Source organism: Podarcis cretensis, assembly GCF_951804945.1.
Source record: "Podarcis cretensis genome assembly, chromosome: 6".
Taxonomy (NCBI): Eukaryota; Metazoa; Chordata; class Lepidosauria; order Squamata; family Lacertidae; genus Podarcis; species Podarcis cretensis.
Window position 1 is genome coordinate 80,423,743 of NC_137175.1, and position 23,380 is coordinate 80,447,122.

At 42.8% G+C, this 23,380-nt stretch overlaps 1 long non-coding RNA gene across 5 annotated transcripts in view; it reads right to left on the reverse strand.

Annotated features, from left to right (window-relative positions):
- The window catches only part of LOC307218882, a 173,771-nt gene extending 157,850 nt beyond the window's left edge, over window positions 1–15,921 (reverse strand). For 2 of the 5 annotated variants that reach the window (XR_013840070.1, XR_013840073.1), the window contains exons 1-2: window positions 15,526–15,921; window positions 9,925–10,073 (exon numbers count right to left, since the gene is read on the reverse strand). This is a non-coding gene — a long non-coding RNA (uncharacterized lncRNA). Of the gene's footprint in view, window positions 1–1,678; window positions 1,766–9,924; window positions 10,077–15,525 lie in introns of those variants that run through there. The other 3 variants (XR_013840071.1, XR_013840072.1, XR_013840074.1) reach the window with 2 other exon arrangements.
- Window positions 15,922–23,380: the final 7,459 nt, after the last annotated feature.

A 23,380-nucleotide genomic window follows, 5' to 3' on the forward strand; every position in this document is an offset into this window, starting at 1 on the left:
ACTCTGTGTTTTTTATGTGCAGTACCAATCAGAGCAAATGACACATGTTCAATAAAGGGAAGGGGTAGAAAGGAACGGTAGAAAAAGCAAATGCCAGATTTTGAGAATGAACACTTCTAGCTGAAATTCTATTGGCGTAGATTCAGGAGAGAGGGGTGCCCAAGTTGTTGGGGTTTTGTCTCCTACAAGTGTCCGGCTGTATCTATTTGTATCCTGGTAAATAAAAGCAAGTGTTATATTTTAAACCTCCAGTGCTTTTTACTGCAAAGGAAAATAAATACTGATACCTGTGGACATTCTCTTTGCTCAGGGAAGTGAAGAGCATGTAATGATTCCTTGCTCAGTTTGAATGCTAAGCCAGGGAGAAAAAGGGGGATATTATACCAGGGCATCATTTACGAGATGTTGCATCTTTAAAACCATCTAGGAATAACCACCGTCTCAGCCAAAGGCTTTCCCCCCTCATGTCGACAACAGGAATGTGAGGAGACTCACATTGTATCAGGTGTCATTGTTTCTGAGCCTCAGCTTGACATGATAGAATGGGGGGGGGGGTAATAACATCTGCATGAGAAACGAATGGCTGAAGGCCTGGCGCCGGCAGAAAATGCTGCTGCGGTAAGATATGCAAAGAGCAACATCCCCACTGAGACAAACCCATTGCAACCTTTCTGAGCTGGCCAGAGGAAGGCTTGGCAGTGACATCTTTGAGAAGGCTGCTTGCTGCTGAAGCTCCAGTTCATACCAAAGCGACAGCACAAAGGTTGAGGGCATCTAACAATAAAGAGTTCCAGACAGTAAAGAGATCACTTTGTGCTCTTTGGAACAAAACGTTGCTCTGCGTTGGAAAGAATCCCATTGGATTCCACTGGCTCCTGCTCGATGGAAGCCATGGCAACAAGGAAGCAGTTTGCCCTTAGGATTTCAAGGGTTTGGAGTTATCCTCATTTGGAAAGGAATGCCTACTGATGTGGGTGGGGACAAGATGAGAGCGGAAAGAAATCTGTGTGCAATATCTTCAGCCACCGAATACTTGTCTCCATCTAGAAGTATTTCCCAATATATAGTGGAACCTCGGTTTTCAAGCGTCTCAGAAGCCGAACAATTTGGAACGCAAACACTGAAAACCCAGAAGTAATTGCTTCCATTTTCAAATGTACCTCAGAAGCCGCACGGCTTCTGAGGCACGTTTCTCCATTTTTTCAATGGATTTTGCAGACCGCTGATTGATTCTCAGTTTTCGAACGTTTTGGAAGTTGAATGGTCTTCCGGAAAGGATTAGGTTTGAGAACCAAGGTTCCACTGTACATAGTATTGTGAGTTGGGGGGCAGGCAGGGCTGTATGTCTGAGTTTTCCAAAGCAACTACTCCATTCCCAACTTAAGAACGGAAAGTGAAATACAACAAAAGAGGTTTAAGGATGCTCTTAAGGCAAATCTTAAAAAATGCAGTATAAGAATGGAAAATTGGGAAACACTGGCCTGTAAGCGCTCCAATTGGAGAACAGCCTTTACCAAAGGTGTCATGGACTTTGAAGAAGCATGAACTCAGGATGAAAGGGAGAAACGAGCTAAGAGGAAGGCACGTTTGGCAAATCCTCACTGTGATCAACCCAGAAACCTATGTCCCCACTGTGAAAGGACGTGTGGATCCAGAATTGGCCTCCACAGTCACTTACGGACACACTGTTAAGACCGTGTTCATGGAAGACAATCTTACTCAGCCACAAGTGATCACCAAAGAAGATGCCCGAGTCCTTTCTAATTCCTGGCTGCATGTGCTGGAATGGCTAGGCAAGTTTCTTGGCAATAGCCTAAGCATTGGTCGTTAAGGTAACAATGTAAGTGGCTCTATGACAGAGGACAATGTGTGGGACTCCATCCCCCAACTGTCTGTTAGAAAGACAAAAGCCAGAGTTGAGGTTTGTAAGCTAGGAGATGGAGACTGCAGGCTGGGCAGCTGAGAGATAGAGCCATGCCTGATTTCTGGTGGAATCCAAGGCTGTGGCTATTGGGATAAGTAAGACTCTCCTGGGGTTTTAATTCTTTGAACCCCTCCATCACAGGCTCAGGTTGAATATGTGTGTAAATAAGCTGCTAAGAGGAAGAGGGACAACCACTGAAAGGCATCTTGAAAAAATAGCTCAGGCTGCTGAGAATGGGTTGATGGATGCTTGAGCCTGTTGAAAATAATTCTGAAGAGTTCCTATGTTACTGAAGTACTATACTGCAATACAAAGAGACAAAGTGGAGTATTACGTCTGGCCTGCTTCCAAATACATTTGGATTGAGTGGTTCAAGAGGGCTTCAGAATGAATTATGGGGCCATTTCTTTAAATAAAACAGATATAATTACATGTTTCCTTAAAAGATATGAGACATAGCAAGAGTATGGGACAATTCAGTACTGGGAGGGCAAAAATCAAAAGGACGGAAGAAGGATAACAAACAAAGGAGGAACAGAAAGACAAAGCAACCTGAAGCACTATGTTCTTCAGCCATAAAACTATCCATAGCTGCGCAATCATTAAAGCAAAAGCGTGTGCATGTAACAAGAACATACTTGTGGTTCCTATGCATAGTATGACTTTTTGTTAGGCAGCCAATGTTATATTAGGGTCGTTGTTCTGTCCTTGATAATGCTCATTTTCTGCTGAGGTTAAATCAATTTAGACACCATCTAGTCTTACATTGTAATTATTATTTTTCTATCAGTTAGAATCAGCTGCCAATTTATGGCATCTAGTGACATGCATTAGAAACCGATAGCAACAAACTGATAGCAACAAACAGTCCTGAACAGGAAGATCTTGGTGTGTATTCCCTACTCAGGAGATGGGGCTGATTACAAGGGAAGCACATTTTCTCAAGCCCAAATTCAAACCCTGCTTCGGCTCAGTCTTCCATGGGCAGTGAATGGATTAGTTCTCCCCCCATCCCACTTTCCTTACAAAAACCGAATGGTGTATTAAGGAGAAAGGTTATTCATGTTAGCTCCCAAAATTCAATTGTCTTTTCATTACAGGCATTTTATTAGATATGCTATGGTCTGATGATGTGCGTACAGATGAATATATATGAGAAAATGAGAACAAAGAGTAGAACAGTAGAGTTGGAAGGGACCACAAGGGCCATCTAGGCCAACCCCCTGGAATGCAAAAAAAAATTCTGCCCCATGTGGGCCTCAAACCCACTACCCTGAGATTATGAGTCTCATGCTCTACCAACTGAGCTATCCAGCAGCTAGAGAAGAGAACAGGAACTGCTGGGTTGGACCATCTAGGCTAGGGATGGGAAGCTGTTACTCTCCAGATGTTGCTAGACTTACAGCTTCTGTCTTCTTCTTTTTCTTCTTTGGCGATCACTCGTAGCCGAGTAAGATTGTCTTCCATAAACACGGTTTTAACAATGAGTCCGTAAGTGACTGTGGAGGCCAATTCTGGACCCACATGTCCTTCTACAGTGGGGACATTGGTTCCTGGGCGGGAGTTGCTCACGGTGTGGATTTGCCAAGTGTGCCTTCCTCTTAGCATGTTTCTCCCTTGCGTTATAAGTTCAAGTGTCTTCAAAGTCCATTCCTTCCAGTAGCACCTTAAAGACCAACTAAGTTAGTTCTTGGTATGAGCTTTCGTGTGCATGCACACTTCTTCGGTTGATGGACTTCCATTTCATGCGGCTCAATGTGGTGCCTTCCACAGTTCCAGTTACAGATAGGTAGCCGTGTTGGTTTGCCATAGTCAAAACAAAATAAAACAATTCCTTCCAGTAGCACCTCAAAGACCAACTAAGTTAGTTCTTGGTATGAGCTTTCATGTGCATGCACACTTCTTTTGTTTTGACTATGGCAGACCAACACGGCTACCTATCTGTAACTTCAAAGTCCATGACACCTTTGGTAAAGGCTGTTCTCCAACTGGAGCACTCACAGGCCAGTGTTTCCCAGTTGTCAGTGTTTATACTACATTTTTTTTAGCTTTGCCTTGAGACAGTCTTTAAACCTCTTTTGTTGACCACCAGCATTACACTTTCCATTTTTAAGTTCGGAATAGAGTAGTTGCTTTAGAAAATGATAATCAGGCATCTGTACAACATGACCAGTGCAACGAAGTTGATGTTGAAGAATCACTGCGTCAACACTGGTGATCTTTGCTTCATCCAGTACACTGATATTAGTTCACCTGTCTTCCAAAGTGATGTGTAAGATTTTTCGGAGACACCGTTGATGGAATCTTTTGAGGAGTTGGAGATGGCGTTTGTAAGTGGTCCATGTTTCACAAGCATACAGTAAGGGTGGTAGTGCAATAGCTCTGTAAACAAGCATTTTGGTTTCCCTGCGAATGTCCGGGTCCTCACTCTGTACTTCAATTGGAAGAAAGCTGCACTCGCAGAGCTCAGGCAATGCTGGATTTTGGCTTCAATGTTGTTGTTTTTTAAAAAAATAATTTTTATTAACTGGCCAATCACATCAAATTAAATCACATCACATAAATTCTAAATTAAAAAGCCAAAGTTAGGGGAGGGGATTCTTGTTTAATCACATAAGAAAAGAGGAAAGTTTTTTCCCCCTCCCCCCTCATCATTTGCCGTACCGTATCTTGATGTATCTTCTCATATTTTATTCTTGTCTTGTTATCAGAGATCTCTTCTGTCAGCAGTCTTTACTCCCTCTCCTTCCTTGAAGTATGTGCAATTCTTCTCGTCCAAATTGTTTCTTTTGAAGATTCTTGCAACTAGAGGCGCGGATCAGAGACGGTGTCCAGGAGTGCCGGAATTCCACAGGAGGGCTTTGTGCCTAGTGCCCCCACCCCCACAAATTCGGGGGTGGTATAGGGCACAGCAGGCAAGCGCCGTCCCCCCCACAATCCTGGGGGGGGGTTAAGGAGGCTAATTACCCCCATCATAGCCTCCAAATTACCTCGTGTGGGTCGGAGAGATGTTATTGTCAGCCATCTTCCGATGTGCCACCTAGTGGCCCCCCCAATGTTGACCCTTGTAGGAAGATAGATAGGTAGGAGAAGTGATTGACATTTTCCAACATTACACCATTGAGTTGGATTTGTTTTTTGGTTTTTTGGATGTTGAGCGACAAGCCAAGCTTTTCGTAAGCTTCTGCGAATATATTTAGGATGGTTTGGAGGTCATCCTCTGAGAGTGCACACACTATGTTGTCATCAGCATACTGAAGCTCTATGATGGAAGTTACAGTAACCTTACTCTTTGCTTTCAGCCTGCTCAGATTGAAGAGCTTTCCATCTGTTCAATACATGATTTCTACTCTGGTGGGGAGTTTCCCTTCGACAAAGTGTAGGATCATGGCAATGAAAATAATGAACAGAGTTGGGGCAATAACACAACCCTGTTTAACACCTGATCCCACTGTGAATGGTTCACTTTGAGAGCCACTGTTATCTGTGATTGTTGCTGTCATATTATCAGGGAGGAGCCAAATGATGTTTACAAATTTATCTGGGCAGCCAATTTTCAGAAGGACAGTCCACAGGGCATTACGATTTACAGTGTCGAAAGCCTTGCTCACTCAGGTTTGGCTCTCTGCATTTTTCCTGAAGCTGTCGAGCAGTGAAAATCATGTCCACTGTCCCCCTAGAAGGCCAAAAACCATTTTGGGATTCAGGAAGGGTCACCTCGGCTATTGTTAAGAGACGGTTTGCTAAGATCCTTGCAAGAATTTTGCAGGCCGCATCTAATAGAGAGATGCCTCAATAGTTTCCGCAATCAGTTCTGTCACCTTTTTAAAAGAGATTGATAATTTTGGCATCCCTAAAGTCTGCTGGGATCGCTTCTCTTTCCCAGATTTTTTCGATGAGCTTGTGAAGTTGTTGTGTAAGTTCAATTCCACCCACTTTGAAGATTTCAGCAGGTATTCCATCAGGTCCACTGGCTTTGTTGTTTTTCATTTGGTTAATAGCTGTACACAACTCTCCCAGATTTGGAGATACTGCAAGCTCATCTCTAACTTGTTTTTGCGAAAATTGTGAGAGGACCTCAGCAGCTACGGGGGAGTTGTGGTTAAGGAGATGTTGGTAGTGTTCTTTCCAGCGCAGTGCAATAGCTTCATTATCTTTTAGAAGTGTGGTACCATCTGCTGAGCGTAGGGGGCATATGCCATGATTTATTGGCCCATAGATGGTCTTTGTGGCTTTAAAGAAACTCTGTGCATCATGAGTGTTGGCTAAGTGCTGGATCTCTTGACCTTTTTTCTTTTACCAGGTATTTTTTAGTTCTCTGGTTCTTCTTTGAACCTCAGCCTTAGCGTTGGCATAGGTTTTTTTCTTAGTGGCAGTTTCTATCTCTTGCCAGATCTGAAAGGCCTTCATTTTCTTGTCAATCATGCGTTCAATCTCACTGTCATTCACCCAAGGCGGTAAAGTCAAAGGGAAGGAGCTAGACACAGAATGATCCAAGAAGTCCTCAACGGCACAACAGGCGGATGATAACAAGCGGTATGTTACAACGGCTGTGAAGGCGGATGAAGGCTGCAGCAGATAGGATCTACCGGTTTGTTGTCAATACTCATGCCATCGGAACAGAGCCCTATTGCGAAGACAGCTCCTGTAACCTCTGCTGATCACACTGACTGGGACTAATGGGAATTGGAAGTCCAACAATGCCTGGAGGACCACAGGGTCACCATCCCTGATCTAGGCCAAAATCCTGCCTTCAACATTCTGTGCATTCACAAGCTGGTCAGACAGGTGATCCCCTTTCTCTGTTGTGTGTTCCCAGGTGCCTCTGTAGGAAGCACCATTTAGCTATACAGTCAAACCTTGGTTCTCGAACGGCTCCATTTTTGAATGTTTTGGCTCCCAAATGCCAAAAAACCCAGAAGTAACTGCTCCAGTTTTCGAACAATTTTTGGAAGCTGAATGTGCCACGTGGCTTCCATTTTGAGTTTCCCTATTGTATTGAAGCTTCCACTTTCAGTTTTTGGTTGTCAAGCGTTTCGGAAATCGAACGGTCTTCCGGAATGGATTACGTTCAACAACCGAGGTTTGACTGTATCTACAAGCTGCTCTAGCTTTTAAAATTATGGCTTGTTTAGTTGGCAGTACAGCTACTAAACTAGACATATATTGTACACAGGAATGTAAAAGAAGGGAATGCAGGTATTTAGGTGTTGTTTCAAACACTACTAAAATCCAGTTTGTTCATTGTGTCCACGTTCATCCCTCTGATAATTTTGCACTCTTGTAAGAAGCTCTGCTCCTATTCCTGTGTAAATGGCTAGATTTTAAAAAGGGGTCTGAAAGTCACATGAGGGGGATTTGGTGCCGAGAAGATGCCTCTAGGTCACTCAGCACGTTCGCTGCACAATTCCTCAAACTTTCTGCACGGCCGTTTCTGCTTTTTATTTATTTACTACCTACCCACCTGCATTTTTGCAGCTTTCCATAAAACATGATAATACGGTATAAAACAATAAAAATGATGAATTGACTAAAAAGCTCTGAAACACAATCATGTACATAGAAACATAAGAAGCAGCCTTAAACTGACACAGACCATCACTCCATCTACCATCGTTTGTCAGGGAGACATTGCCTGGGCTCTTTTGTATGCAAGGCAGATGCTCTGCCACTTACTTTGTGAATTGTGTCAAGGAGCCCTCTGCATGAAGAGTTTATAGTCAGCACCACTTGCTTGGCTTCTCTACCAAAACTATCAATGTCTCTGGTAGAACCCCCTGGAAGGATTATTCATCAGAATATCCAAAGCCATCTCAATCCCAAACCCAGGTCGAAATCCAGATGAAATGGATTGCATGCATAGAGTTTGGATTTTAATCTCCTCCAATACATTTTCTATATTGATGTGTGTGGTTTCCCCCCAACCCAACCCCCTACTCCCTGCCATCCCAATAGGCTATGATTCCAGAATTAACCCTGGCTGAGAGAAATGTGTATCTTTGCAAGAGAGAGGGTTCAGCTCTCCTCATCCATGTCTTTGCTCTTCAAACTCTATACACAGTTGGAGAAGGCCTCAAATGAATCTTCTACCCTCACATGTAGCTTGATTTGCGCCTCTCTCTCTCTCTCTCTCTCTCTCTCTCTCTCTCACACACACACACACACGGATCCCTACTTAGTCTATCTCATTTCCAGGAAAGATAACTCTTTGTGTTTGTGCATTTAGTTGCTTTTGTACCCAAGGCTCAGAAAAGTAGTCTCTTGTGAAGTTAACCTAGCCTTTGAAGTAAAGGTTTCACAAATTACAATGACTGTTTGGATTTTGTTTTAATTTCATCTGCTTTGAAGTCAGGTCCTTTTGCTGTTTCCCGTTTTTTGGCATCAGATACACACTGACATATGGTTAGGTAATATCTTCTATAATAATTCATTTCACAGTTTACATTGCTAACCACGGTCTGTGTCCAAAAGGGATTAATTCCACACACACCGCACACAGTGTTTTCTACAATCAGACATTGTGGTTTCTCTCTAGAACTCATGAGAATGTTCACTTTAAATTATTTAGAGCTAGATTAATATGTATGTCTAGAAGGAACTCCTACAATGCTGGAGTGAGTTTGAGAGAAGGTAGATGCAAAGATGACTTGTTAAAGTAAGTAAGTAAATGCATCTGGCTTCTCTTTTTAATATAAAAAATAAAGAACTCACAATGTATAAACATAGTATTTAAACACAGTTTTCTCAGACTAGAATCAGTGGACAAAATGAAATGAAATTGCTAAAATTCCACTCACGATATAGCTTAAATTCCTGCTCTGCAGTGTTCAGTGGACATTTTCACAAGAGTCAGTAAGCATAGTCTTTCATCCACTTTTGTAAATCAAGCGAAACAGCTATATTAATACGAACTTACGTTCAAACAATTTTTTTTGCTTAAAAAACTCTCTGCTTTTCCTCTGTTGCTTTCATGAGATTCAGAAATCTCACGCTCAAAAAGTACTTTTAGCACTACTCGTAAAGAAACATCCTGCACTTGAGATTTCTGAATGAGTAGTTTCTAGAACAAAATCAAAGCAGAAAATCTGTGAAAAATCTAAGGGGTGTGCAAGAACTTCCCTTTTTCTTTTCACTCTTCCATTTGTTTTAATTATTAAACTCTCCATTAAGTTTGCTATACATCCAATGAAATAACATTCACTCATATTTGTGGTCCTAGAACCAGGAACCCACACAGGCCTTAGGCTGAGATACCTTGAATTATGCATTCTCAGACCTCTATCACTTTGCAGGAACTGCAGGAAAAATCTGAGGGATGCTAGAGCTTAGCTAGGAACTATTTATGTCAAAACTTTCTGGAAGATCTCAAGAAACGCTTAGACTAGGACAAATATGCCATCACACACCACCCCAATCTCCCAGCGGTGCGAGATTCCAGGGGTACCAGGCATGCTTATCAGGGTCTGTGTTTCCTTTGGACAATGAGGCACAGCAAAGACTGTAGTGTCTTTATGATGTATGGCTTATTTACACATATATACAACCTGGACTTACTGTGGATGGATTCAAAACATTATACTCAAAGCGGGTTCCGTCTCTCTCACAGCTGCAGTACTGGATCCAAACTGCCAACCCCATGGTACTTTGACTCTCCTTTGTCCAGCTCACAAACTGCTTGCAAAACCCCACCACCACTATTACATTAGCCCACTGCAATTCTGAAAGTCCAACTCCCACCTCTGCAATGCCTTTTGCTAGCAACCCAGAGCCCAGGGCTTGGCTCCACCACTCTGTGTCCAGCAGAGAAGCTTGCCTTGTTGATGGCCCATCATCTTGTCTACTCTCTTACTGATCCATCGATTCAGGCTATTACTTCATCAGGAAGCTAGTCTGGCTTTTTAAAAACAGGACTTAATTTTAAAACGCTAAATTCAATGTCTGGCACCCCAGAATTAGGAGGAGAGTCCAGGAACCCCAATAACTTATAACTATGTATTTACTTGCTTAGTTTGTGTGTCAGCCCAGCTCACTTCTGTTGAGTTGATGACAGTGATGATGTTGCAGCAAATGATTACTGCCTGAAAGCAGTGTTGTAAAACGGTTGAACCTCAGTAAGTGCTGGTAGGAAGCATTCGGCCACAAATCTGTCCTGCTGGGAATAAAAAAAATACAGTGAAGCAATCTCTTCAGAGCCCCTCTGATGCACAGAAGGAAACAGAAATGTGTAACATTAGTCTCTGCAATGGTCAGGGAACATGAAGCTTCTGAAAAGGCTAAGCCTAGTATAAAACTAGGAACCTGGTCTCCTGCATTTGGGCAGCAAAAGACATAAGTACTTTCCTTATGCATGTCAGACTTCTGTCCTAAGACCCAGTAACCCAATTCCAGTGTGGAATTGTAAAAGCAATAAACAAATAATATCTATAGCTTTTTATATAATCAGTCCCAGATTTACAGAAGCTGTCCTAGTTTCTGATTTGATCTCAGAATGTCCCGCTTTTCCTTAGGAGAATTTTCATCAGAGAAACGTCAGAGGGTATGGAGTCATGCAACCCCCTAGCCAAGGAGACAAGTAACTATACAACCTTTAGAAGACATCTGAAAGCAGACTTGTATAGGGAAGTAATTTTTAACGTCATGCGCTGGGCCTCCTCAATCTTGGGGGCAATTTGGCACCTCTGGTACTGGAAGAGTACTGTGGTTTTGCTTATTTTGTAAATAAAAAGATCACAATAGCCAGAAATATGTATTCTATAGAAGTAAATGACATGTAGTCTGGAACAGAGGCAGAGGGAAGGGGAATGCACACAAAAAATAAGAAAAGAGAACAATATGATTCCCAACACATTTCAGGGAAACTCCTTTTCCTAAGGTGAAAGCTTATTTTAAAAAAATCTCTGCTTAGGCCAGCTGCAGGCCACAATTTAGCTTCCCAGAACTCCAGGGTTTCTAAAGGTATCCGCAATAAAGGTGACAGTTCAGATAGGCCATAGGAGCAGCTTTCTCTGAAGCCAAATAAAATCAAGCTGCTCTAAACAGAAAGCTTGTTTCATTGTTCTAGCAAGCTGGCATACTCTGTAATGTTTTCTCTACCAGGCAGACGATTTGCAATTGGCTTGATCCGCATCAATGGAAATTACAAATAGTTTGCTGGAAAGCTGCAAGCCCTATTTGCATTCCTCTTGTTCGAAAGGCTGAAAACATACTGGCCATAACAAAATATTGCCTGGTGCACGGATTTAGCAGACAAATGTTGGTCTGGCAGCAAGCTGGGTACAGTGCTCTCTTTCCATTTTGCATTATAATTGCTGAGGGCATAGTTGCACAATCTGTGGAAGGAAGCAATGGCTGGCCTGGGAATATAATACATCATCATAGCAATAAGCAGAGTGTCCCTGCCCCCCCCCCCAAAGCAGCTATTGCCTTGCTGAATCCAACTACGGTCTAGCTAGCCCAAAATTATTTTGGCAGTAGCAGAGAGCCTAATGTACCTGGATGCTCACAAGCAGGATTTGAAGGGAAATGCCATCCCCTGTTCTTTGTCCTCAGCATCTAGTAATCAGAGGAACAGCACCTCTGAAGATGGAAATGCCATACAGCTATCATAGCCGCCGGGGGGGGGGGGGGAGGGAGTGATGTGGTTGAATATCAGTGCCTTTTTGGACCTCTTGAGTGCCTGTAGTTTTCATTTTGCTTTTCATTTGTATACCACCTTTCTATATTACTACAGTGGTACCTCCAGTTACAAACTTAATGCGTTCCAGAGGTCCGTTCTTAACCCGAAACCGTTCTTAACATGAGGCGCGCTTTCGCTAATGAGGCCTACCGCTGTCGCCAGTGTGTGACTTCCGCTCGCATCACAGGGCAAAGTTCGCTACCAGAAGCATCTACTTCTGGGTTAGTGGAGCTCATTACACAAAGCGTTTGTAAGAAGGACGATATGTAACCCGAGGTTCCACTGTATACACAGGGTGGTTTGCCGCAACAAACTACAGTCATACCTCGGGTTGAATTTGCTTCAGGTTGAGCATTTTCGGTTGCGCTCCGTGGCGACCCGGAAGTAACGGAACGCGTTACTTCTGGGTTTTGCTGCTCCCGGATGTGCAGACGGTCAAAATGACGTCACGCGCATGCGCAGAAGCGACGAATCGCGACCCGCGCACGTGCAGACGTGGGTTGCGTTCACTTCAGGATGCAAACGGGGCTCCGGAACGGATCCTGTTCGTATCCAGAGGTACCACTGTATACAACAAAGAACACAAACCTGATCCCAATATAAAAAAGTAATGATAAAACATGACTTTAAAATGGAACAACTTATATCAAATAACATAATATTCGGTAATCTATTAGAATAGAATAGCACACAATAAAATTAATTCCCAGAACATCAGCAAATAACAATGAAACAGAAATTCACTCTTTACTATTACAACAAATAATTACTAAGCTATGATCAATAAAAATCACTGCAAGTCAAACAATGTATGTTATGCAAGTGATGGCCACTCATCCTTCTCAGGTGAGTGGCAGCTGTGGACCTTTGCCCCATCTGCTGTCCCCAGCAGCGGAAACCTATCTGTCGGCCGGCCGTTTAAGGGAATTCCTTGCACAGAAGAAATACTGAGTAGGACTCCCCACCAGAAAGTCAAAATAAAATGAGCCAATCAAAGGCCCCGTTGGAAGGGCAGTGCATGTAAAAGTCAGTCGTGTTTGAAAGACTTGCTTGATCCGTGCCTATGTTCCTGCTCCCCCAATGGCAGTGTGAGTGACTACAGAAAGGAAATTTTGTTGTTGCTGCTGCTGCTGTTGTGGCTTTATCTGGGCCTCACAGTTCTCAACAAAGCCTGTCTGTTACGGTGGCATATTTTTATGTAGTCCTGTTCAGATCCTCAAAAAAGTGCTCCTGACCCCGTCTTCCATACATGAAGGTGTAAATAAACCTCTACACGTGCACTACTGTACAGTGGTACCTGGTTTATGAACTTAATCCGTTCCGGAAGCCCGTTCTTAAACCAAAACCGTTCTTAAACCGAGGCGCACTTTCCCTATTGAGGCCTCCCGCCTCCAGTGCCCTTCCACCGTTCGGCTTCCGTTCTTAGACCGAGGTAAAGTTTGCAAACCGGGACACTACTTCCGATTTTGTGGAGTTCGTAAACTGAATAGTTCATAAACAGGGCTGTTCTTAAACCGAGGTACCACTGTACAGTGGTACCTCGGGTTATATACGCTTCAGGTTACATGCGCTTCAGGTTACAGACTCCACTAACCCAGACATATTACCTCGGGTTAAGAACTTTGCTTCAGGGTAAGAACAGAAATCGTGCTCCAGCAGCGCGGCAGCAGTAATTTTATAATAATAATTTATTATTTGTACCCCGCCCATCTGGCTGGGTTTCCCCAGCCACTCTGGGCGGCTTCCAACAAAGATGAAAAATACACTAAAATGTCACATATTAAAAACTTCCCTGAACAGGGCTGCCTTAAGATGTCTTCTGAATGTCAGGTAGTTGTTTATCGCTTTGACATCTGATGGGAGAGCGTTCCACAGGGCGGGCGCCACTACCGAGAAGGCCCTCTGCCTGGTTCCCTGTAACTTGGCTTCTCGCAGTGAGGGAACCGCCAGAAGGCCCTCGGAGCTGGACCTCAGTGTCCGGGCAGAACGATGGGGGAGGAGACGCTCCTTCAGATATACTGGACCGAGGCCGTTTAGGGCTTTAAAGGTCAGCACCAACACTTTGAATTGTGCTCGGAAACGTACTGGGAGCCAATGTAGGTCTTTCAAGACCGGTGTTATATGGTCTCGGCGGCTGCTCCCAGTCACCAGTCTAGCTGCTGCATTCTGGATTAGCTGTAGTTTCCAGGTCACCTTCAAAGGTAGCCCCACGTAGAGCGCGTTGCAGTAGTCCAAGCGTGAGATAACCAGAGCATGCACCACTCTGGCGAGACAGTCCGCGGGGAGGTAGGGTCTTAGCCTGCGTACTAGGTGGAGCTGGTAGACAGCTGCCCTGGACACAGAGTTAACCTGCGCCTCCATGGACAGCTGTGAGTCCAAAATGACTCCCAGGTTGCGCACCTGGTCCTTCAGGGGCACAGTTACCCCATTCAGGACCAGGGAATCCTCCACACCTGCCCGCCTCCTGTCCCCCCAAAACAGTACTTCTGTCTTGTCAGGATTCAACCTCAATCTGTTAGCCGCCATCCATCCTCCAACCGCCTCCAGACAGTCACACAGGACCTTCACCGCCTTCACTGGTTCTGATTTAAAAGAGAGGTAGAGCTGGGTATCATCCGCATACTGATGAACACCCAGCCCAAACCTCCTGATGATCTCTACCAGTGGCTGCATGTAAATGTTGAAAAGCATGGGAGAGAGGACAGAACCCTGAGGCACCCCACAAGTGAGAGGCCAGGGGTCTGAACACTCATCCCCCACCACCACTTTCTGAACACGGCCCAGGAGGAAGGAGCGGAACCACTGTATGACAGTGCCCCCAGCTCCCAGCCCCTCAAGACGGTCCAGAAGGATGTTATGGTCGATGGTATCAAACGCCGCTGAGAGATCCAGCAGAACTAGGAAACAGCTCTCACCTTTGTCCCTAGCCCGCCGGAGATCATCAACCAGTGCGACCAAGGCAGTTTCAGTCCCATGATGAGGCCTGAATCCCGACTGGAAGGGATCCAAATGGTCCGCTTCTTCCAGGCAGCAGGAGGCCTCATTAGCTAAAGTGGTGCTTCAGGTTAAGAACAGTTTCAGGTTAAGAACGGACCTCCGGAACGAATTAAGTACTTAACCCGAGGTTCCACTGTATATCTTTGGGCTCTTCTGCATGACTGGGAATGCTGTGTACAGTCAGGTTTACTGATTATGCGTACATAAAACCCATACACAGGCAGTGGTTCATACCTTTTGCTAAATGTGGAAATTTGTAGTGCAAGCAGCCGCCATGTTTTGAAGATCTGAACAATAAACAAGCCTTCTGTTTCTCAAACAACAGATCCAAAAGTTTTCAAACAAGCAATTTCTCTCATTCTTTCTCTCCTGATATGGGTTGTTTTTTTTTTTTTTTTTTTTTTTTGTATTTGTTAGTCATCCCATAACATGGTTCTCTTGCCAATGTACAATGAAATAAATTTTAAAATTACAAAAGGCAAAAATTACAAATAATCTAATTCAAAACAACAACACCCCACGACAACGGTAATAACTTCAGCGGGTCGACTCTGACTAATGTGTGATGCCACATAATAAAATTACCACATGATGATTTTAACATGCCAGTTTGGAAGTTCCAATAGGTTGTTTCCACCCTTGTGCAACATTGGTGAAATTTCTTCCACCCCTTCCACTAGGGACTTAGACTGCAAACAAATAAACAATTTAAAATATAGAAAAGATTAAAATGTCAAAGTGAACAAGCAAAAATGTAACTGCACTGTTCTAAATGCAAAAATAAGCCTCATCAGTGGAACAACCAATTTAACAGATGCCCAGCAGAAACGTAAGATAAATAATCCAAACCCTCAGATATTAAATCTGAAAAGTAAGAGGTGTTCACTGATGATAAATAAATTATAAATATAAATAAATAAATACCCACCACACAAAATCTGGAGTGCTAAAGTCGCTTCTGTCATTTTAACAAACCAATCTGTTCTGTGTTGACCAAGCGAGGAGCTGAGGAGCAAATGGCCTCTCCTACTGGAAAACGGGCCTGTGCATCTCTAATTCAAAATTCACATTTTGAGGGTAAATAACTTTTCTTCTTTTCTTTTTGCTTCCAGGGCTGGCGGAGGAGATTCTGGTGCCTCAGGCAGGCAAGATGCGTCCCATCTTTTGCCAACCGTGTACAACCAGACTGGCAGTCGAATTGTCTCTCAGCGACAGGACAAAGTCATCCACCATACCTTAGCGGCAGCTATGGGGCTGTGAAGCCAGCTGTGCTCCTTGGGGAGGGGGACTGACAGTTAAACTGCTGTGGCAATTGTTGCTCTGTAAACAGAACAGTAGGGACGCGGGTGGCGCTGTGGGTAAAAGCCTCAGCGCCTAGGGCTTGCCGATCGAAAGGTCGGCGGTTCGAATCCCCGCGGCGGGGTGCGCTCCTGCTGCTCGGTCCCAGCGCCTGCCAACCTAGCAGTTCGAAAGCACCCCCGGGTGCAAGTAGATAAATAGGGACCACTTACTGGTGGGAAGGTAAACGGCGTTTCCGTGTGCTGCGCTGGCTCGCCAGATGCAGCTTTGTCACGCTGGCCACGTGACCCGGAAGTGTCTCCGGACAGCGCTGGCCCCCGGCCTCTTGAGTGAGATGGGCGCACAACCCCAGAGTCTGTCAAGACTGGTCCGTACGGGCAGGGGTACCTTTACCTTACCTTTACCTTAAACAGAACAGTGGTCTCCTAGCAACTCTCAGCAGCCTTAACTACATTTCCCAGGATCCTCTGGGGGAAGGCAGTGTCCTGCCCCCACCCCTCACCCCAGGGTCCCAATTCTTTAGAGATAGCAAATCTGTGTATTAGTATTAGGTAGAAGGAACAATAATGCAGCTCCTTTGAGAAAAAGGTTTTCCAGACCTCAAGGCAGGCTGGGAAATGAAGGCACAGTAATATTCTAGTTTTTTGGGCTCTTCACAGAGCAGGGGAAAAACTCCCTCTCTCCTTTGCAACCTCGTTCTGTTTAGTTATTGCAAAAAAACAACAACTTCTTAACAGAACTTCGTAAAGAGCTTCCTAACCACACTCATTCAAAGCCCAAAGAACAGCCTATTGGGACGTGAGTAAAATACCTCTACATGTGTCTTGTGAATACATGTTTGAGAGCTTTGTTTTGTTTATGCTATCCAGATTGAGAGGAGTCTCAGGATGGAACAGGGAGGGCTGTTTAAAGCGGTATGATTCCACTTTAAATGTACAGTGCACCTGAAGTGACTGCCTCATCCTGCATTTTGATAGACCATGGGTAGGCAAACTTAGGCCCAGGGGCTGGATCCGGCCCAGTTGCCTTCTAAATCTGGCCTGCGAACGGTCCGGGAATTAGCATGTTTTTTCATGAGTAGAATGTGTCCTTTTATTTAAAATGCATCTCTGGGTTATTTTGGGGGCATAGGAATTCGTCCTCCCTCCCCTTCAAAATATAGTCTGGCCCCCCACAAAGTCTGAAGGACAGTGGACTGGCCCCCTGCTGAAAAAAATTGCTGACCCCTGTGATAGACCCAGACCCTCCAAGTTTTCCAGGGACATCCCCGATTTAGAGAAGCCATCTCGGTTTCTGATTTGACCCTGGAATGTTCTGCTTTTCCTTAGGACGTCCCTATTTTCACTGGAGAAATATTGGAGGGTATGGAGTTATCTGACCCTCAAGCCATGTGAAGGCAATACTGTATAGGGAAGCTTCTTTTTTTAAAGTTTTATTTATACTTTTCAAATTTTTACATTTCATCAATTTTACAATCAGCTTAACCTTTCAAAGTTTGACTTCCTTCCCCCCTTTTTGCAGTTCCTTAAATTTATTTTTTAATATCTTCTGCATATCCAAATTCATTTAATTTGCTCATTTAATTATCTACTTTAAATATATACTCTTCTGAAGCTGCAACTTATTACAATCATCCTGCCAATGTTTTTATCTGTTTGCAATTTATCTGTAAATATTCAATAAACAATTTCCATCCTTTTATAAAAAGTTTGTTATCTTGATTTCTTATTCTTCCGGTAATTTTGCTATTTCAGCATATTCCATAAGTTTTTGTATCCATTCCTCCTTTGCTGGGACTTCTGCTTCTTTCCATTTTGGGGTGAGTAGCATTCTTGCTGCTGTAGTAGCATACATAAACAAATTTATATACAATTTAGGCAGTTCTGTCCCTATAATTCCCAAAAGTAAAGCTTCTGTGTGTGTTTTTTTACAAAGGTTATTTTGAACATCCTTTTCAATTCCTTATATATCATTTTCCAGTAAGCTTTAACCTTACTACAAGACCACCACATATGATAAAAAGAACTTTCTTTCTCTTTACAACACTTGTTTGATTTAGATTTATACACTTTTGCCAGTTTACTCGGTGTTAGATACCAATGATATATCACTTTTAGAGCATAACATGCTGTAAATTTTATATCCATATTCAACATTGCTCCCATGCTTCCATGTTTATATTATGACCAATATCTATTGCCCGGTGTATCACTGAGGATTTACTTGCTCATCCTTTGTATAGGGAAGCTTTTTAATGATTAATGTTTTATTACATTTGTATATATGTTGGAAGCTGCCCAGAGTGGCTGGGGCAACCCAGTAAGATGTGTAGGGTAGAAATAGTGAAATTATCATTATGGAATGGGATGTCCCTATTTTCATCAGAGAAATGTTGGAGGATATGTAGACCTGGACAGAAAACTACCGTATTTTTCGCTCTATAAGACGCACTTTTTCCCTTCTAAAAGGTAAGGGGAAATGTGTGTGTGTCTTATGGAGCAAATGCAGGCTGTGTGGCTATCCCAGAAGCCAGAAAAGCACGAGGCTATCCCAGAATCCAGATCCCTCTTGCTGTTTTGGCTTCTGGGATTCAGAATATTTTTTTTCTTGTTTTCCTCCTCCAAAAACTAGGTGTGTCTTATCATCTGGTGCGTCTTATAGAGCGAAAAATATGGTATTTCTTCTACACTGTACAATAGGAAACAGTCTGAGTGATATGCCATGGAAGTTCAGTTGTCCTTGGAGAGCCCATGTGAACCTGACAGACCTTCTGGCTGTGTGGATTGTTGCCGTAATGGGCCCTTTGATCCCACTGTGGCCAGAATTCGCCAGCGTTTAATCCAGATCTGCTCACCCTGGCTTTCAATACAGCTTTGGCTTTTGATCCTTTCTTCTGAGCCTTGGCTTCACACTTCTAGTGACTGGTGTTTTGGCTCATCTTCCGGAGCTTCCTTTTTTGGCTTCCATCTTGGACTTGTCTTCAGAGCTATGATTACAACATAATTTGCTTCTGGACATCAATTTTAGCTCAGCTGCCATGGAACTTTGGCTGTCAGTTGTAGCCCAAACCAAAACTTGGCCTCTTCAGGTTTTTTTTTTTAAAAATACCTGTTCCCAAATCTATGTACATTTTATTCTGCTTCTTCATTCACATTCCCTTACTCTGCCCCATTTCTATTCAACAGCCCCTTCCAAAGCTAGCTTAGAGGCTTGCTTGACTTCTCCTACCTTCTGAATTTCAACCATCACTTCAGGAATCCCTGTGTCTTCTTAGAGAGCATTTATCAAAATAAGTACTTAGCTTTCAAGCCTTTGGCTTTGTAGCTCCACCAATTTATATTCTAACAATCAAGAGAGCATTTGCATTTGTGCCCCAAGGTCTGGCTCACAGTGTTTTCGAGCAAACAGAAAAACAGAGTCAAAACCAAGATTCCTGGACTTTATTCCTAAACTACATTCATTGACTTGCTGTGTTGCCTCGGACAAGTTATTTGATGATCTTTCGGAAATGATGTCCTATTTGTTTAGAATTACATGACCAAACAACCAGGGGAAATTAATTCTGGGTTAGCAACATCGGACTTTTTCTTGCGGCATTCCAATTTAAAGTTAAGTGTTTTGGCGGGTTGATTTCATAAAGTTTTGCAACAAGACCAAGTGCTGGTTCAAACTTAATTGCCTTCAGATAGTTCCATTTCAGATCACTTGATGACTTAACACTGTGTGAATTGGCCTCACGGAAAATTATGGGCCCAAGCCAAACAAAACAGCAAGGGTAATATGCAATGTCTTTGAATGAAAATAATAAATAACCCCAAGAAGGTATTAGAATCATAGAAGTATAGAGTTGGAAGGGACCATGAGGATCATCTAGTCTAACCCTCTGCAATGCAGGAATCTTTTGCCCAGTGTGGAGCTATATTTTGCTTATTATTTATTTCACCATTTATTTCCCCCCCCCCACAAAATTTATATACTGCTTGTTTGCAATAAAACCTCAAAGTGGTTTACAAAAAAGGGGAAAAAACACATTATTGGTAAAAAGAGAGAGAGTTAAAAACAACTATTTATAATTATTTTAAACTATTAGACCATACTTCTGTTAATGTACTGGCTTGAGATATGCAGCAATTTCTAAATAATAATATTAATTTTAAGAGTGATCCTTAAATTCTTCTAATCTAGCCTGTGATTCTCAGGACTTCTGTATATTTCCAGTGCAAAGTAATGCAGATCCCTGCAGTACTAAATTCATTTTTAATTGCAAGTGCAGATGCCCCTGAACAGTGGCGTAGCATGGGGGGTGCAGGGGGGGGGCGGCCGCACCGGGCGCATCATCTGGGGGTTAGGGTTAGGGGGCGCAAATCCATGGGTTAAGGGGCGCAAATCCACGGGTTAGGGGGGCGCAAATTACTTGCCTTGCCCCGGGTGCTGACAACCCACGCTACGCCACTGCCCCTGAAACTTGTTTTTTCTATGTGCACGGTCATCATTCCCTGGGAAAGAGCCATGCATACATGTTGTCATCATTCAGACACAACCCCCAACTGCCTGGGCTCTGCTCAACTTTAGGTATGTCTAAAGTCAGGAAATAACGGCATTAAAACAGCAAAAGTTATCCCTTGTAGAAGGTTCTTAAGCATAATATAGCTTATATGTCACATGATTTACCATCTCTTTTTTCCAAATAGGAATATAATGAGCACAATCCACAGAGCTTTCAGCATGTTCATTTCTCAGTGATTCCAATGTGAGTGTTAAGCATGTGTTTAGATATTTCTGATTGAAATGAATGGGGCTTCCAAGAGTTTCGCTCTGAGTGGATTACGTTCCATATATTTGTCTGACAGATATGTTGTAATTGAGTCGGTAATGGGATTTTTAGATAGTTCTATTTGTCTTTGCGTATAGCTGAGATTTAATTCGTGAGTTGTATCTATTCTTGTGCCTCGAAATAAAACTGAAGCATAAGAGAAAACCATTAATATACAGAAGAATTCAAAACACTAGATTCTATCATGCAAACTGTGTATCTAAACATCTACCTCATTTCATTCCTCTTGAGCAGAATAAGTCACATATTTAAAGCAGAATTATTCCCATGAATGTAAATAATATTTCTGCACAGAGAGAAGTATTAAATAACTAAGATTGCTGTTGGGGTTTTTTTTTGGGGGGGGATGTGTGTGTGTCTTTTCTTCTTCTTTTATGTTCTTAAAGAGTTTGTGCCAGTTGTTGCATCTGCATTGGGAGCAACAAGGGAATGGATTTCTCCATTTGCTATTCTTCTGGTATCCTTTTTCAAACAGGTATGGAAGCCTTAGATGTTTCATGCCAAAGGCCATAAAACTTATAAACATGACAGCCAGGATGGTATTTTTTTCTGTGTGAAGTGCAAACCTGGCATGGTGTTTGTGTTCCTTTTCAGTTCATGAAAGGGCTGATGTTTCTCAGGTGGTCCATAAAGTGAGATGGTTTGGTAGCAGACTGAGGAATATGCTCAGCCAGACATTCTGGAAACATAAGCCAAACAGTCATTCTTTCCAGCCTATTATTAGACTTGCTCAGTGCCAAAGCAGCCTGCTACTTGGGAACCAGCTGGTTATCAGTTTCAAAGCTCACCCAATTTCTTTCAGGAGTTCTTTTGTATGCCTCTGGAAAGACTACCTCTTTTTTTCCCCAAGTGTTCAGGGACATCGTGAGATTAGATCTTGCCAGAAATATTGCGTGTGCATGTGCGTATGCTCAGACTACTCAGCTTGAAGTAAAAACAGAAGAAGTATGACCCAGCAAGCATCCATACTGTTTTATCATTTTTGGAATTGGTTAGAAACAGGGGGGAAGTAACTAAAACAGACTTGTGTCTAACTTTTACTTCATAATAGTTCTGTTCCGTTCAATCCTCAGAAGTAAGCTCAACTATGTTCAATTGGACTTACTGCCAGATAACTGGGTATAGGATAGCAACCTACAATGAGGAAAGAAAATGTAGGCTTTTTGTGTCAAAAAAAGAAAAAAAGCCTCAATGTCAGATTCAGATTCAGTTGAGAAGACAATAGACAGGGCCGGAGAGGAATCGCATTTTAAATAAGATCAAACAAAATGTGATGCAACTTTTAAAACAAGGGTGGATAACCCTCAGCTCACAGAAAATGTTTTGGAGCACCACATTTGCCATTGTGTTTTATTTTGTTTTATTATGTTTACTTCTCCTGTGGGTCCCTTTCTATGTCAAAAAGATTTTTGTGGCCTCATAACTTTTTGAGGTTGTTGGTTTTTTTCAACTAACTGCTGCCATAGTTACCTCACTGTGATGCCAGAAAGTTTTTGTAGCTTCCAAGACCCCTCAAAATTTGTCCCTTATTATTATTATTATTATTATTATTATTATTATTTAAAAAACAAACCAACTATAATTCCAGTGGGTCCCCGTCTGTGATTATGTGATGCCCCCCAAAATGGGACCCCCTCCCAGACTCCCTAAATGCATCCTTAAATATACATATATTGTCCTCACCCACTTTGACACTTCAGCCACACCTACTATGACATGCAGCACTTGACACGGAAAAGGTCTCTCCCGTTTTGAAATATCATCTAAAAGCGGACTCTGTAAATGCTATCAAAACTTGGGAAGATAAATTTCCTGAGATCTTTGACATCTCAGTCACAGCTAATGCAGCCATTCAAAATGGGACTGAAACATAAAGATAGATTACATGTCTTGACAAAAGCTACCAGAGAGCTGCAATTTAAACGTGAAGTTCTCAAAACCCACAATCAGTAGGTGAACTTTAGATTTTGCAGGATACCTGAGTCAGTGGAGGGAAATAGGGGAAATGATATGGTGGGTTTCTTAACCCTGCGGCTCTCAGAGCTACTTCCTACCATTTCTGTTTCTCCAGCGGACTTTGAGCACTTGCAGTTTCCTTCAATAACAGCTTCCCAGAAACAGAGAAGAGTTATGCAGCAGGAAGAGAATTCTAAACTCTAAGTTACCTTGGGACTTTTTGATGGGGTGACTCGCTTCACAAGCATTTAGTCGCTGTTGCTGGCAACACATTTACTAATGAATGGAAGAATCATGCTTCGCTTATGCTGTTAAGTGGTACACAAGGGTATGGGGTTTAGCACTGATGAGCAAATTGACTGAATAAATTGAGACATCTGAGTGATGAACAGAATTTGGCTAATTTTGGCTTTTGATACAGTGCATTTTACACACAGTGTTGCTCAGCATAGTGTTTCGGAAGGACTTGATTAGGTATGCATTTTACATAATTGTTAATTCTATGAAGATTTGTCTTAATAAATGTCAATATCCATATCCAGTTTTGGCTATAATACGTACTGTATTTTCTAGTCTATCCCTGTCCCCAGTGTATTTGCCCTTTTAAAAATGCTTTGGGGATATAAGCTATGAACATATGTCTACTTGGTGCTGTTCTCAACCTGGACGAACTTCTACTAGGTCCACTACCATC